The following is a 15,961-nucleotide window of genomic DNA, read 5'->3' as shown; positions in this document are numbered from 1 at the left end:
ACAACTAGGTATTGATGTGTCTTGATAAGAGGAATAGCTGCACAGCTTACAAATAGGACATGGCAAGTATCATACAGCAATTGAATCAATGAAATTCTTGGCTAAAGTCAGGGTGTCCCACAGGGCTCTGTCCTAGGCCCATACTTGTTTAGACTGTATCTTTTAGATCTATCTTTTTCATCTAGGGCTTTGCTGGAATTTTCATTTTGTTTTTACTGATTGGTTTTTCAGTGACTTTCTCACTCATTGTTTTTGTACTATCTGAGAAAAGCATTCATCACAGAACAATGCCAGAATAAATTATTATATGTGATTTTGAAAATGGACAGTCAAATTTGGTTTGGAAATAATTCTCAGTGTAAGCTTCATGGAGAAAAATCTGAGAACCAAATTAAAAAAACAGATAATAGCAAACAGTTTCTAACAAGTCATCATCGATTAATTGGTCCAATATAATGTATATGATGCACTTTTTAAAAAAAATAAGGTAAATACATTTATAAATACAGCTGTATCTGCTTTATGTAAATATGTTGGCAGGCTCATAGCCTTTCATTTACTCCTATACAAAGATGCTTTCAGAGGGACTTAGCTTCTTAGTCTTTTGTTTCTACCCCTTAACATCTCTTCAATGCATTTCCAGCTCTTATGTTGCAGTGACACCCCAGCCCCATGTGCAAACATGGGGAAAAGAAGTTGTCGGTGGATGGATCTACAGTATATATAATGCATTTTGCAACAAATACATTTTTCATTAGAAAAGTTCCTATGATTGTAGAATAAATAATAATGAGTCATTTATATATTGCAGTTAAATTTCACTTTCAGCAATTGCTCATGGATAAACCACAACACCAAATTATGCAATCACCTGGTCTTTATTTATACATTTGCCCAGAAAAGCAAGTGCAAATACTTATCTTGATGTTTGCAGTTAATGCTAATGTCTATTTTGCTCTCAACACAGGTGCTGACAGTACAATTTATTTTTTTTTAACTAAGGCCTCTGTTTTCTTTCATATAAAGGTCACTGATGAAAGCATGTTCTTCCATGCTATAGGCTTTTTCTTGTGCTTATTTTGTCATATGTGACATCACTTAGAATGTTACTGCTATAGGACCCAACATGCTGTTGCAGAATGTTACCTTGCCCAACAAGCGGAAGAACTACGCTACTGCCAGACAAAATGCCACACAGAAGGTTAATATGTTGCAGCTGTTGTTAAAATAGTCAATAGGTAATTATTTTTCTCTTATGTGAACTGCTGTAATCCTATTACTAGTTACTGTAGAAACAGAAATTCCTTTTGGATTTTCTTAAAGAAAACACTGTTGGGAAAAATGTAACGGTTGCTCACTCAGAAAACTCTGAAAGGCATTTATATCATGACACATAGAATATTATTTTGGTTGTTATTTGTATCTTAGTTGTAAGATGATTACATGAAACTACCTGTTCAGCTTAAAAAAAATGACATTTTCTACAAATATAAATGACATACAACTGCACAGAAGCAGATATCGGGTAGCTGGGTTACTATTTTTTCATGCCAGAAAATGGCAGGTAGCAGCTACAGAATGTTGCTTCTGCATATGCTGCTACTTATTTTAATAACATATTTATCTCTGTAGCTCTTCTTTCCTTCGCCTCCTCTATCTCACCCTCCCTATTTCTCTCCGGAAATGGTACACTCATTTTATATTAACTCTGCTTACTTGCATGTGCAGTACAGATTCTGCACAGGATCATAATACCATCCAATGACTTTGGATTGACTAACTCGGAATCCTACAGGTTAATAAGGCAGATGTTACATGTTTTGGGATGCTTTCTACTTACATCTTAAGAATAAATTTGGATAATTTACTGCCATGGCAGAAGCAGGAAAACAGCTGTACTGGATCAATCATTATATGTGCAATAAATATAGTGGATGGCGGATCACAATGAATGATAGTCCCTTGTGTCTTCTTGCCACACCCAAGCTTACACCACAATATCCGAGTTACAAAATTTAATGAAATGACAGCTCAGATACAAATATTCCAGTAATACTTGTACTCAAGCTTGTCATGTTATAGGATCAAAGGATCATAGGAGTTTACTAGGCTATTGACCAGGAGGTCATTTCAAGCCTAGCCATTGCATCCCAATGTAATACCATAAACATGCTAGTCAGTATCCAGGATTACATTTAGTAGTGACTGCACATGTCGAAGAGGGTTGTGGGCACTATCACCATTAAGAATTTACAATCTCCAATCTACTCATCCAGGTTCCTTTTGAAGAGTATCATAGAGGTGATGTATTTCACGTGAATTGGTAGCCTATTTTAATGACATGTTTGTTGCTGGGAGACAAATCTGTCCCTCCAGCATGTCTTATTTAAGTCTCAGGCCAGATTTGCATCCATGGAAGGGGTAGCTCTACTCCCATTTGATTTATGCAGCAGGTTCATTAGGTTTGGGTCTGAGATTGCTCTGTAAGCCAGACATAATTCATCCTTAAGAAGTTTATACAATACAGAGTATAGTGACAGGGACTTTAGAATTGACAATAAAACATGAACAAATGCAAACAAAACTCAGTAAAGAATATTTTAGAAGACTAAAATTAATTCTGAAAACAGCCCTGACATCTAGGAACAAAGTCCAGGCTATAAACCAATTAACTCTTCCTGTTCTAACTTACAGTTTTGGGATGATTGATGGGCCCAAAAGGGACTGGATCAGTTGGACAGAAAAAGAAGAAAATGCTTCACGCTTATCAAATGATAAATATAAATCAGTGCATTCCAAAATGATATATTCCTTGTTCTCGGAAGTGATTACATGTATAGATCTGCAATCATAGGACTGCATACATATCTGTGACTAGATCATAGGGCTGCATACATATCTGTGACTAGATCATAGGGCTGCATACATATCTGTGACTAGATCATAGGGCTGCATACATATCTGTGACTAGATCATAGGGCTGCATACATATCTGTGACTAGATCATAGGACTGCATACATATCTGTGACTAGATCATAGGGCTGCATACATATCTGTGACTAGATCATAGGACTGCATACATATCTGTGACTAGATCATAGGGCTGCATACATATCTGTGACTAGATCATAGGGCTGCATACATATCTGTGACTAGATCATAGGACTGCATACATATCTGTGACTAGATCATAGGGCTGCATGCATATCTGTGACTAGATCATAGGGCTGCATGCATATCTGTGACTAGATCATAGGGCTGCATACATATCTGTGATTAGATCATATGACTGCATACATATCTGTGACTAGATCATAGGGCTGCATACATATCTGTGACTAGATCATAGGACTGCATACCTATCTGTGACTAGATCATAGGGCTGCATACATATCTGTGACTAGATCATAGGGCTGCATACATATCTGTGACTAGATCATAGGGCTGCATACATATCTGTGACTAGATCATAGGGCTGCATACATATCTGTGACTAGATCATAGGGCTGCATACATATCTGTGACTAGATCTGAAGATAATGAAAGTTTTAAAACATGATGAGAACAAAACTAAGATAACTTCTCCACTTTGTTTAGCCGAAACATGTTGGTGGCAAGCAGGAATAGAAACCAAACCACAAATAGACAACAATCAGGCAGCAACTGAATGTGCCAAAAAAAAAAAGAAAAAGAAAGGATAGAAGGAAAAGGATTAGATAAGAAGGCAAGAAATGTAGAACATGCATAAATATGGTTGCAAGTACAGAAAACTCCTAGAAGAACCTCATGTCACCCAGGATTTGATGCAGGAATGGTTAAGGAGAGTCAAAGTTAAACCAAAAGATGAAAAGTTAGTATTAGCAGGCCAAGGATAGTGGGCTACATGCACATTGGTTTACAAAGTCCATTGAACATGTGGAAGAAACATACAAATCCAGGTTCTGTAAAACAGAACTGGAAACAGTCACACATCTTGTTGCTGGGGGTGCTACACTAATGGCAGAGGGCCTCTATATTGAATGGTATAATAATGTGGCAAGACAGTCACACTGGAGATTGTGTAAACATTACAAGACTGAAGTATCTTAGAAGCATTGGAAACACGAGCCACAAAGCATTATAGAGAATGATGAAGTTTATATCACATGGAATCACCCATAACTAACAGTTTAAAAAATAGATGTGAGAAAACCAGCTATACAAGTACATGATAGGAAGACAAAAGTAGCATTGATCATTGAAATTGGTACACCCAGTGACTACAGTCTCTTATGTACAGACAGACACAAAGTCAAAACATATCAGGATTTGCAGGCAGAAATGAGGACTATATGGACGAATGATACCCACATAGTTCTAATAGTAGTAGGATCAGTGGCTCTCATAAAAAAAGAATTTACTGCCACGGTGGTGCAGTGGTAGCATTGTTGCCTTGCAGCAAGAGGTTCTCCCGTTCAATTCTCGGCTGGAGTGCGGGGAGTGCCTTCTGTATGGAGTCTGCATTTCCTCCCCGCGATTGGGTGGCATTCGAAAGACATGCGTAAGGGCATGCCTTCGTTGAAGGTTAGACGTCGAGCTGGCACCTCGGCATTCATGAAAATCTACTGCCAATCATTAGCGGACCGGAGATCCGCTGTGGCGACCCCTAACCGGGAAAAGCAGAAAGACAAACAACAACAACATTTAGACATGCTACTGATACATGTAACTCCATATGAATTGCAGGAGGAGTCATTTCTGGACACATTGTGGATGCTGTGAAGAGCACTTTTGCTAATATCACAGACTGAAACAATACTAATTACACATAATTCAATCATACTTTGATATAGGAATGTGGTCCATTTCCATCATGGTATTAGAAACCCAAAAGATTTGAAGAAATTAAAAGACAGGGTAATGACCAGTCTCTATGCAAGTGACACTATGGAACTTGGGGAATAGCATCTCATGGGTGCATTAGTTTGTCAGGAGACCAGAAATACTCTGGAGTGTAGACTTTGGTTGAAATCAAAGAAAGCAACTACTCTTGGATTGACTCTAAAAGTGTGGCGGCAAAGATAATCTCCTGGTTGGTTGCCCTCCCCCCACATGCAATTCATTTTCTCAAATGACAGAGTTTGTTCTGTCATCAGTAACTCTATAATTTTGTTCTTTTCCTAACTGTTGATGTAAAGCCTTAACCTCTTTTTTTCTGTAACCTTGATTTTGCAGGTTAACAATGCAATCACACATCACCCACTTTTACACTCAGTCCACCAAATTTTTACACATCTTAATATTTTGGATCTCGGTCAATATTTAACTCTTGAACTCTTTCTATTCTTGTACTCTAGTTCCCATTCTTCTATATCTGGCTTACCCTAACTACTTCTTTCTTCAGGGCCATTCCCCTTTTTTGACTTTTCTTTCTTTAATAACTGCTAAGTGTCACACCTGGATATTTAGTCTGCAATCACTACACTTCAGATATTCTTTCTACTCACAAAAGGTTTACTGTTACTTCTTTGTATGCTTTTATCTCAGTTTTGTAGCTTTTCTCATCAGGCCTCTTCTGAAAAGGGGTCTTGAATGACACAGTCAGACCTTCCCAGTAACCAAATGCAAGCAATCAAGCAATAAAGGAAATGTTGTAGTACGTATCCAGCAATGCAGAGCTCAGGATGCACCACTTTCAGGCCTTTATCAAAACTCATCTAGATTAGTATGTACAAGTTTGAAGGCCTTATAGGGAAGAAGATGTCACACTGTTGGATGGGGTGCAAAGAAAGGCAACCAGGATGATTAGAATGGTGAAATGTATGTCCTGTGAAGAGATACATATGGAACTTTATATCTTCATAACAGGAGAAAAGAGAAGTTTAGGACATGACCGTGGACTGTAGAGCATTAAACAGAATGATTGATAGGATTATGTAGGATAGGGAGGATAGGGACAGTAGATGAGAACATGAATACCATATTAAGGAAACTCAATTCAGTCTCAATACTAAAAATATGTTATTACTGAGATGATACTCAATGCGTAGAATTAGATGACAGTATTGGCAGTAATGGCTAAAGTATCTGAAACATATGAAAAAGCTTGGGTTACCTGGAGTAAGAGAAGGGTTACTGGCAGGACAGTGGACCTACGATGGGCACAACATTTAGTAGGCAAGATAACATTCCAGTTTTCTCCTGACAACATTTTATGACATAATTTGATGGTAGGACCCATACTGGACTTTCTGTTTGACAATTTTCTGTATGAAAGCATTTGATCAGTGTAATTTTCTTGATCACTTCTACTGAAAGGATATGCTAAATCCCCCTTTCTCTTCTTCTGAAAAGACTAATGAAAAATAGTGATGATTTTCCATTCCTTTCTCATGAATGCCACATAACCATTTATATATTTTTGTGACTGATTAGGCTATCTTTTGCTCAGTTTGGGTCTATTTTGTTTTTCCTGCTGCTTTCACTTTTATTAATTATTGTCAGTCTTTTTTTCTCTTCTGCTTGCATTTTTTCCAAATAATATACATTTTCCAGGATCATAATGGCACATCATCCAAGAACCATGTATTTCTTTTTATTTGTACATTTCTTTGTTTCATTATTATTATTATTATTATTATTATTATTATTATTATTATTATTATTATTATTATTATTATTATGTCTATTTTGGGAACTATGAAAAGGGACTGAAGATGGTACAGATAAGTAAAAAAAGTAGAAACTGGTAAGGTTCATTCTGAGGGGTATACAAATATTAGGGAGAAATAGAAGAAATACCAAAAACTGCACAATATGGAGACGAACTGTGATAGAGTTTGGCAAAGACTAAGGCATTAAATTGCATAAGAGGCCAACAGTGAACAAGAAATAATCTGTTTATTCAATCCATTTCTTTTCTTTTCCTTCATTATGAATCATTTTAATCATTTATGTCATTTTGTGACTGAACAGGCTATCTTTTTCTCACATTGATATATAGCTTTTTGATTGTTTTTCCTGCTTCATCCAGCATCAGACTTCATACTGTTAATACCAGATGATGCTGGATTTAAGTGCAGCAAATAAAAATAAAAATAAAAATAAAAAAATGGGTTCTCTCATGTATGAAATAGTGACTTTTGTATAAAGATGCTGTAGTCAGGGATGTCACTTTCCCACTCTCTAACCTAGTTAAAATAGTCAATGGTAGATATTCAGGAGCAGGGTTCACAGCATGGGTCATGTGAGAAACTTTTTCCCTGAATAAAAATATGGCTTCTCGAGTGTTTTGCATTTTCTGACATCTGACTGTTAATGATATAGATGTCTACAAACTGGGTTCTGGCAAATCAGTCTTTGAGAAGCCAAGTATTTGTTTACATCCATCTTATACCAAAGACTGTTGAGAAACCTAAACATGCAGCCCTACTTTTCAGAATTCTCTTCTGTTTGCCACCCGTTGTTTTTTTTTTTTTTAATTATCACATTCCAAATGCTTATTTTCTTTTTCTTACTCATGAATGTCAATAACCATTCATTTGCTTTCTTGACTGAGTAAACTATCTTTTGAGTCTTTGCTGTTTTCAGTCTTATTTTGTATTGCCTGCCTTCTGTTATTTTGTATTGTCTGTCTTCATTCTTCTACGTTTTCTTCTCTCCTCCTTGTATTTTTTCTAAATGTTATACATTTTCCTTTAGCTCAATGCCACCACATCTGAGAAGCATGCCTTTCTTTCTTTTTAGCTGCATATTTCTTTTTAAATAATAATTATTGCATTATTATTATTATTATTATTATTAACTATGAAAAAGGGATTTGAGATGGTATTAAAAGCAAAGGGAATTAGAAACTGATACTGTTCACTGGGAGGAGGACAAAGCGAAGAAATGCCAGAAATGAAAATAAGGGGGGGGGGGGGCTGTGAGAATGTTAGGCAAAGGATAGAAACAGTGAATTAAATTACACAAGAGGCAAACAGAGAAACAGTAAAAAAAAAATTATTCTTTTCTTTCCTCATGAATCACTATAATCATTTATGACCTTCCATGACGGACCAGGCTATCTTTTTCTCGGTTTGGGGCTTTTTTTTACTGTTTTTCCTGCTTCATCAAGGCTTCTGACTTCATACTTCTGCTACCACATGATGCCTGATTTAGGAATATACAGTCCAGTGATACAGAAAATAATAAACTATAGTGTTTTTCATATGAAATTGCTGTAATCAGGGATGTTACTTTTCCAAATATGCCCTGTCCTAGGATTTAAAATACCCAAGTACAGAGATTCATGAGCAGATTCACCACCATGGGTAATGTGGGGGACTTCTTCCCCTGAAGAAAAATATGTTTTCTCTTTGGTTTTCCATTTTTCAACAGCTAACATTTGATGAAGGACATGTCAACAAACTGGGTGCTGGCAAATAGTTTCTGAGCAGTCATATATTTGTTGCCACCATCTCATAAAGACGACTCCTGAGAAACCCGAATATGGTAGAGGTCAAGAAGAAAATGAGTAGATAAGTATCTCAAATGAACAATGTGCAGGGGCCAGTTCAGGAAGTTCTGTTCCAGGAGAAGGCTGTGGCTAATGGAATTCACATAGATATTAATTTCAGGTCATGTGCACTTCAATATATTTGCTTTTGACATAAAGATGAATATAGAAGTAAGAATCAGTCTCGTTGAACAAAGCAACAATGTAGGGACTACAACAGATAATGAAGAAAGTAACTTAAAGACCTAGGATGCTCACAGCCTGGACAAAAGAGTGGTACCTAAGGATCAATTTTTAACCATATACAATACAGTGTTCAGTGGAAAAAATGAACTGTAGAACACTGGCTGGAGTGATTAAACTCAAAGAAATAGATATGGGGTTGTTATCATAGTATTACTGAATCTCCAGAAGTAGCCAACATTACAGGACATTCATCTACATCACTAGCAAAGTGAACTACAATGAAAAGGATGTGCTACTTCCCATGTTAAATAAGTCAATTGAGACCACAGATAGAATTCTGCATGCAGTTCTGCCACATTAGAGTCACTAACTTCAGTCTTGATATAAAGAAACAGTCATTCACAAATAATTTTAGCAAGAAAATTTAAGTCACAGAGATGGCAGAGCATAATATAATATAATATAATATAATATAATATAATATAATATAATATAATATAATATAATATAATATAATAGAAGAGAAGAGAAAGATTCCAAAGAGCATGTAAAGACTGTGAGAAAAATACAATCAGTGAGAAGAGCTGTTGCAAGGTACTTCTTTTATCAGGTATTTCTACGTATATATGTATGTACACATGACCTACTGAGCATGTTCTCGCTTGAGCTGGAATATAAACATCACAGAAATTAAATGACATATGTTATGGCTATTACTTATTAAGCTCCTTGATATGACATGGTGTTAAAAGTGGCAAAAAATATCTGCCAGGACTGAGGAAACCTATCTGTGGAAATTAAGCAGTTTGTTTGCTTTGTAGAGCATATGCATTTGTAACTACAGCAATATAATTATAGGTAGAAACATAGATTAGTACTAATAATGTTTAATTACATGGACATTTGGTAGACAACTAAAAGCACTTGATTAAGAAATTCAGTTTATATCTCATTGACAGTGGTTTAGCTGAAAGCTTCAGTGTGCTACATTCCTCCAATTTGTTGGGGAAGAACCTCTTAATATATTTAACTCTTTAATTTTCCTTGATGATAAGAAAGATGGAATAGCAACACTTAAAGAAAGGTTCTTAGATTGTTGTTAGCCCCCCCCCAATAAAATTGCTTTTATTCAACATTTTCTTTATACCGTCCTACTGAGACTATAAATGCATGTGTTACCGAGATGAAAACAGATGCAAACAATATGAATTTGGAAAAGTTCATGATTCAGTAATAAGAGATGATTCAAAATAAAATACAAAATGGTATGTGGTATAAGAAATAAGGGGCAGACTGTAAAGAAAAACTGACCTGATCTTATCAAAAGCTGTGGATGTATACAGATTAAGTGAAATAACTGATTCCTAGAGCGTGGCACAGTAAAGCAATGGGTAGCATTGCCACCTACTAGTAAGAAGTTCAAAGGTAGGGTTCTTGGCTGAGATGCCTCCTTATGTCCTCCTTGGGTTTGAGTGTTTTTTTTTCTGTGAGCTCCAGAGCCCCCCCCCCCCCCACACACACACACACACACACATATTCTAAATGCATGCATTAGGTGTACTGGGGACTCTAAATTGTCCATAAGTATGAATTAATGCATGTATGATGTGGCAGAAAGACCTAACAACCTACTTCCATCGTCCCTATTTGCCTTGAAAACGCTTAAGAATACTGATAACTTTCCATGGGGTCAGTCTAGGAGATGACTGCAACTCACAAAAGACTGTGCAAGATAAGCAAATCAATTGAGAAAGTAATTTCATATAAATTAAAACTGAGTGAAAAACTAAGGCAATAGAAAGAAAAAAGACATTCCTGCTTAAATAATTGCAAGAAAAAGAAAGCTGCATGCAGTCTACCATAACAAAGCCGTAATTAGTCCAAAAACAACAAAACAATTGATTATACAACTCACATTCAAGCTTGCAGTAGGTATGGCTACATGAATGAAGCAAACATTGTATTGTTTTTATCAGTTCTGCAGTATCTGTGCTAGAATGGAGATAATTATAGAATGCGTGGAAGCAAAAACAAGTTTGCTCAGGTAAATTTGCATGTTGTTGTACGGTAGTGAGCCATGGTCTGTGATTAATTTTCATTCTTTTTTTTTTGTGGAGTGGGGCATGGCTGTTTTAAAGTATTCAAGAATAAGTTATTAAAAGTATTGACTGCCTTGATTGAGAAAGTTTTAACAGCAGACCAATCAAAGGTAATGATGAAGGAATCTATATTGAATTTAGAAAGTTTTGGGTTGTTTTAAGTTGCTGAATGTTAGGTTGGCAGGTGGTAGTTCTGTGTGTATAAGCTAGAAGGTAGCCGCTAAGAAGTTTAGATAGGTTCCATGTGTTGTAAATTTACTAGGGTCAGAGACCAGTATCCAGTCTAGAATTGTACCTTTGCTGTTGATATTGTTAAATCTAGTGTGTGTTTTGATACAGACATACTAGCAGAGGGAAAGTCTAATGGAAGGTTCTGCAAATCAAAATTTACATTTCCTAGTATGATTTATTTCATAATGTATATAATTAGTTGTCCAGGACAGGATTTCTTTTAAAGTTTTTGCATTATTTCCACGTGGAATATAGACTGTAACAAAACATAGCTGTTGTTTATTGTTAAGCTTTACCAGTGACAGCTGTATTTTGGCATTTTGGAATTTTGGGATGTCGTGTGAATAGAAAAACAGATGGCATGAACTTGGAATAAATTAAGGCCACCCTTTCTGCCTTCTTGTGAGGCCTATCAACTCTGTATTGTAGTCTTGAGGGAGTATTTCAGAATCTTTAATGTTAGGCTTAAGCCAGCTTTCTGTGAAGGCAAGAATATCAAACTTATACTGTGATATCCAGGCATGTAGTTCTGCGATTTTGTTACAAATGCTATGGAGGTTGATAGTGGCAATATTCAATTGTTTTGGAAAACAAGTGGAAGATTGATGGGGTGAGGGGTTTGATGTGCTGGTTTTATTAGTATGGAGAGGTGATGGTTTAATGATAGGGCAGTACAGCTGGGAAGAGGTATATTCTGAGGTGGTAGATGAGTGAGGGTTACTTAATTTACAATTTTGTAAGGGTAGTTCTTTGCCATTTAGATTAAATGTCCAGTTTTCTGGACTTTGGTTGGGATGGGCATCACCACACTGTGGGATTTTTGAGAGGTATATTCTTTTAGAGGGGACCTTTATGAGTTTTATTTTTTGAGTAGAGTTGTGGTAGTGAAGTATTTTGTGCTTAAAGACATGGGGAGACATTAAAATACCAGGGAGATATATTGTTATAGCTACTCCTGATTTCATAGTGCGCCAAGTAAACTGCAGTAGAAGAGGCGTATAGAGGTGAAAGTATAAAGTGGTAGTTTGTTAGACAGGATGCCAGTAGCAACAGAAAGAGAAACGATGCTTGAAAAAATACTTGAAAGTGTGGTGTTTATATAGAAGAACCAAAACAATGAGTTAAAAGGTCACACAGGAAAACCGATTGGTTAAAAAACACAAAAAGAAAGATGTAGCAAAGCTAGACTTTCCACTGCATGATACCTTAAACCTCTTGTATCAAATTACCCTTTAAGAACATCAGGTATTTCAGCTAAATAGCAATTCCAAATGTCCATGACTTTTTCTTTTAAGTCTATTTATGGACAATTTCAGGCTAATAAACCAAACCTTCAAGCTGTAGCCATGCATGTTTCTGCCTTCTTATGGCATCATCAGCACAGCATAAGAGGAATGTTTGACTTTTGGAAACAAAGGGTTGTCATACACAACTGATATCCATAAACATATGGGTGCCTACAAAATATCCCAACTAACAAACTAAAACAATGAGTAAAAAGGTCACACAGGAAAACCAATTGGTAAAAAAAAACACAAAAAGAAAAATCTAGCAAAGCTAGACTTTCCACTGTGTGATACCTTAAACCTCTTGTATCAGAGGCAACATGGGATATATACAAATTACCCTTTAAGGATATCAGGTGTTTCAGCTAAATGGCAATTCTGAATGTCCATAACTTTTTCTTTTACTTTTACTTTTAAGTCTAACTAAAGCTGAAGGTACTACAGAGATATCTAATCTTTCTAACCATAACTCGTTATATGTTCTTGATATGGATGTCAAGGTTCACCTGCTGAGCTTTATTTCATTTCACTCTCAAGGTGAATTTCTTAAGATCCATGTCTTAAACATGTAATAAGGTGGTTATGACTGGACATCTTACCACAATCCTCCATAATAAAAATGAGTATGTTATTGGATATATCACATGTTCTTTCTATTAACAGCAGTCCACTTTGTCCCTCTTTCATAATTCAGCATCCAGGAAATAGGATTTTGTACATAGCATCTATTCAAGTGATTAGTAATGCACATATCTCTGAGCCTCTTAGCACAAGAATTCTAGACAAAGGCAAAAATAATGGGGGGGGGGTGCAAAGGACCAAAATCAGGGAATGATTTTAAATATCATTTTTATAAACTTAAAAAGTTGATACAATAAAAGGTTTTGTATTAGCAAGTATTTTCTGAAAGCTATGAAGTCTGAAACCCAAATGTCTGTCATTGTTTAGTGAATTTAATATTCAGTGATTAGGTAGAAAACCAGAGATTTTATTAGGAACAGAACAAAAATATGAGGCAAAAATCAGAACAGTATGCAAAATTTTGGACAGTTGAGAGATGCCATTTGCATATACATCAATCTTAAATATACAATGTGCAAAAAAGCATCTCATGGCTGAGAATGTCCTTGACCTAAATTTTATCTTCTACACATCAAAGAAAATATGGGCACTTAGGGATACTATAAGACATTCATCTTATGATGGAACCTTAAAGAACAGGAACTCTTGATTTTTCTGTGTGACTTCAAGAAATTATCTGCCTTATTGAATCAGAGCTTGACTTCTATATACTTTTGTATACAACTTTTAAAAGAATACCTTTTTTTGCTTACATGTAGTCTGAGATTATTCTGTTTTGTATTTATTTATGTAGAAGAAGTAAATTAGCTTAGGTAGTCTGACCTTTTATTATATTTAACTATTGCCACCACTCTATCCTTCCCTTTCCTCTACCCCCCTTTCTGTCTGTCCTATGCTATCTAGAAAGCTTCCATGGATTCAATTTCTACCACCCATTATGATGGCCCAGTCTGTGGGTACATGCCTCTCATGAAGTACATTTACAGATCCAGTGACAGTTTAGTGTCTACAGTCTTCTTCCTGTCTTCCCATTATCCATCTTTTTTTGTCACTCTCCATGAAGTTGTTCACATCTCTCTGACATGCTGCCCCACCCCCCTACACCAGTGCCTTCATTCTGTGGTTATATTCTCCACCCCACTTACTATTCCAGTGGCTTTGGTCTGAACTCCTGCAAATAGTGCAGTGCTCATCTCCCTGTATGTCCTCATGGTGTGATCTGAGCAAGACCCCACCTACCAGAGATGCTACTTTGCATCTGGAGCTCGTTTACATGTACTGTTTATATGTTTGTTTTCCACTGTTTCAAATATGTCCATATTGTCTTCTAAAAGCACTTTCAAAGCTGTGAAAGGTAACCCTACAAATAAATAAATAAATAACACACATTGTGCAAACCAAACTATCTGCCATCTGTACTGAACTGAGAGGAGGTTGTTTAAACAAACAAACAGGTAATTTTCCCCAAAACCATTTATTTTATTATTTGCTTTCATCTTCATTTCTTCATCCTGAAGGTTCTTATGTGAATTTATACCATCACTGTCACACATATTGTGTCATTACTTACAGACTGCATTATACTGACTACGTTCTCCACTCTTTCCAGAAGCATTCCTAATTTTAGCATTTCCTTTTGTTTATTATAAGGTCTTTTTATATAACAAACATTTAATGATCTAATAATTTTCCAACAGTTTTTAATAGTATGAAAACGGGCTTTCATTCGGTTATACCTCTAGGGCTTCAGTATTGCATGTGGACATGATAAACACCAGGATAATTAGATGCCTATACTTCAAAGAAATGCTGTCAAACACCTGTCCCTATAAATAAGGAAAACGTGATGTGTAAATACAGATGTATGTATATCACAATCAAAACTGTGTCTATAGCAGACTTTCTGAATAAGATATCTACTGATGTCATGAGCTTTAAATATTTCATTCCACATAATGGAAATGGGATGAACATTTTCTGTTGGGATGAATGTTTTCCCTCTGTTTAATTTACCCACAATCTTATCTTTCTGTTTGAGGTAGTTTTTTACTTTCATCATGTCTAAAGAGCTGCGCATCTTTCACACAGGTCAGGATAATCTAAAAATAATATCTGTCATTTCTTCAAGCATGTACTGAATAGACACAATATGCATATGTTATTGAGCATGGAATTTCAAGACAGCTAAAGTTCAGTGTTTATTTTCTATGTTCTTGGCAGTGCATATGATAATAAATTAATTATTATTAAATACAAAGGTTTACAGCCCCATTATGTTTCTAATTCTATATAAGGTGAAGGTTTAGGACAGGAAGTCTGACAAAAATAGGATACCTGAAAATATCTTGATATTTCATTAATTAATAATTGACCTGAGTATGTTTGTGAAAGGATAAGCTACATTTTTGAAATTATATATTAAAATGGTTTCCTTACATGTCATTTGCATTTAGTTCTATATACTTTACAAACCACTTCAACTGCCAGTTCTCATTGTAGCAGGGACCTTGCACAAAAAAAGGTTTAAAGGGAACAGCGACGTTCAAGATTTGCTCTTCTCTCGCAGTTTTGGTCTTTTCTGCAGTTAGTCAGCAATTGGCATTTCAAGCGCTAACATTTCAATGGGAAGCCCTCACAAACACCAACACAAACACAAATCAGTTACAGACACTTTACATGACTACACCTCAGATATCTACTCTAATCTTAGAATGCAAGCCATTAAACATCTCTGCCCGCATGCCTCATTACCGCCTACTGCTACTAATTTTCCCACATAGTGTTGCACTGTCCCTCATAAAATGATTACTTTACTAGTAATTCAGTGTGGATTAAAATTACTTAGCAATGTCAGAAGTTAAGAGTTTCATACTTATTGTTCAGAAACTGCATGGCACTATACACAACTTGATCAGTTTGTTATTTTTTTTTCTTTTATCTTATTCAGTGGCATACTTTCATATAATTGTAGATTACAGTCATTCAAAAATAACAGGTTTTAAAGCTTCATACGTTGTATTATTAAGGAAGATTTGTGCTTTTTTATTATTTGACTAGCTGTCAGTCAGTAATGTAAGATATTAAAAGCTTCATACAGTAA

General features: G+C 35.8%; 1 protein-coding gene across 1 annotated transcript in view; it reads left to right on the top strand.

Annotated features, from left to right (window-relative positions):
• The window catches only part of LOC122800919 (probable cation-transporting ATPase 13A4), an 846,809-nt gene that overhangs the window by 13,398 nt on the left and 817,450 nt on the right, over positions 1-15,961 (top strand). The window lies entirely within an intron of this gene.

Source organism: Protopterus annectens, chromosome 4.part1, assembly GCF_019279795.1.
Source record: "Protopterus annectens isolate FY-2018-M chromosome 4.part1, PAN1.0, whole genome shotgun sequence".
NCBI lineage: Eukaryota > Metazoa > Chordata > Ceratodontiformes > Protopteridae > Protopterus > Protopterus annectens.
This window is presented reverse-complemented; position numbering and strand designations above follow the sequence as displayed.